We start from the raw sequence: 2,656 nt of genomic DNA, 5'->3' as shown, positions 1-2,656 counted from the left end.
CGTTTTAAAAATTATTTATATAAGTTGCGAGATGAAATCTTTAATATTATTTTGTTTGACGATAACTTAATCGTCCGAACTCCAAAAGTGATGAGTGAATACTTATGTTATATAATTTTTCATTTCAGATCTAATGGTGTGCTCAAATTCTACAAATTTTATCTTTGAAAACATTCACTTTTTCGGCTCGTTGGGACCCTAAAATTGACGTCGTTTTCATTTTTTACGATAATTTGACTTTTTGGACTTAAAAAATAACGAGTAAATAGTTCATTTTCTATAATTTTTTGTTACGAACCTAATAGTGTGATCAAATTTTAAAAATCTTATTATAGGAAAAAGTCATTATTTTAGCCTATTCCAACTCAAAAATCGAGGATTTTATAATTTTTATGTTCGGACTCCCATTTAAACGTGCTAATAGGCTAAAGTATGTTTTTCGACCATTTTAAATCCAATGGAGAGGTCAAATTTTATTAAAAATGATCAAAACAAAATTCTAAAGTTTTACCTTAAGTCTCACTTGTAAGATTTTCTTAAATTTTCACTATTTATTTTTTTCGATATACGAATAAAAAACTCGAGGTTTTACAGTAACTCTACATCTTTATATGAATCTACCAATGCTATCATTTCTGATATCATGGTAGAATCCGAAATACAAGTCTACTTCTTAGATGCCTAAGAAATAACAGCTCCACCTAATGTAAAGATCAAGCTAGTTGTAGACCTAGAATTAAACTCGACATTATTCCAACTTGCATCACTGTATCCTTCATGTACATTTGGATATCTTTGATAATGTAGTCTATAGTCTAAAGTCTCCTTTAAATACATTAAAACTGTAGATATAGCATTCTAATGCTCGGTACTTGAATTACTAGTAAAATGACATAACACACGTACTACATATGCAATGTTAGGTCTTGTAAATTAGAACTCAAAAAAAATCTTTCAAGAAATAAAGGTTGGCGAATCCTCATACTAACATCAACCCCACTCTCGCATAAAAAATGAAATAGAAGATTCCTAATACCTAAATTGAAATAGATCTAGTAAAAGTAATTTCAGTTCTTGTTTGAAAGCGGACTCTGATCATCAATATGACCTACGAGTTGGTATTCCATTGGAGGCTCCTCTAACTACTCCTTGACTAGGGATCTACAACTAAAATGCTTGGGTGAGTAACGGGAAAGTTACCCAGCAAGTAAACCACTATCTTAAACTAACAATCTTCTAATATGAGGGAAATCATTCTAAAACATTTAGAATGTATGCAAGTTTTTCAATGTAAATAAGCATAAAGAAAAGCAGTCATATTGAAAAATATAAACATAACATAATTTAAACAGTTTGCAAAATAAATTCGAGTTTAATGAAAATAAAGCATGAGCAACAACATAAGTACAAGCATTGGTGGTGTGTTTGTTAAGAGTGTTGGGAATCATGAGTAGATACATTTTTGTTAGGGGTTCAATTATATTCTAGACTTCACCAATGTGAAATCCCATTGTTAGGTTCTAATTTTTTGGCATGTCATTGCAATTACCACATCTGGGTGACCATTTATCTAGCTTAGGTTGGCCGTTGACTATGACCATAAGGTATAGGTCATTTCACAAAGTGTTAATGCGTTCAACTACTTTAGACTATAAATGATCATTGACTAGTCATATTCATCTAAGCCTATCAAGCAAACATATGGTTCTCTAAGACTTCTTTGCACTTCTACACACTACTGTTACATCACATAATTCATCAATAAAGATATAGAGGAATCTCACGAATCTCAGTTGTGATACTACTTTTATATGCATCCCATACTACATAGGAGTTTATCATCGCAATTGTTCATCCTAAGATAATATGTCACTCCGAAAATGGTACAACAGACTATCCCTTCTAGGTTAAGAAAAAAATAAAACATACAAATATGTGGAATGGATCCTAAAATAGTTATGTGTGTATATATAGATACATGTACTTTTCTTTTTGAAAATAGAATATAAAAAAAAATATATAAGTGTGTATAATGGATATCCGGTTCCTACCATGCAACAGACCAATCCGATAAAGTAAAAAATAATTCACATTGCCTTGCGATAACATAAATAAATAAATATGCAAATCACCTCAAGATAATAGAAATTAAACATTAACCCCCAGATATCCATTCATAACCACACCCAAACCAAGAGGGTCCATACCCTCATATATAAATTCGAAAACATTGTACCCATGATGCGATCCCTCGAAGATTCAACATTTAAACCATTTTATTTTCTCATTTTCAACCATATCTAGTGTATTCTTTAAAAGAGACAAAGGTAAAGATTTAAATAAATTTAAATATCAAAAATTATTTTGAAGAAAAAGACCAAAAAAAAAAAAAAAAATAGAGATATATCGATAGTAGAGACATTTTTTGTGGGTGGTACCTATTCTAGGCAAGTTTGTCGGTGATAAAAAGGATTTATGTAGGTGGCACTAACAATTCTGTTGATCGAACCCACAACACTTATCTTCAGTACGATTTTTTTTTCCAAAAACGTGAATTTTTACTCTGAAATCAATTTTTCTTCAACAAAACTTTCAAAAATTATTTTTAAAATATAGATTCATTCCTAAAACATCTAACAACATATCCGAACATGAT

Source organism: Akebia trifoliata, chromosome 7 (genome assembly GCF_017979445.1).
Source record: "Akebia trifoliata isolate Shusen 1 chromosome 7, ASM1797944v1, whole genome shotgun sequence".
In the NCBI taxonomy this organism is placed as follows: domain Eukaryota; kingdom Viridiplantae; phylum Streptophyta; class Magnoliopsida; order Ranunculales; family Lardizabalaceae; genus Akebia; species Akebia trifoliata.
The sequence above is the reverse complement of the archived record's forward strand: the minus strand, read 5'-3'. Positions refer to the sequence as shown.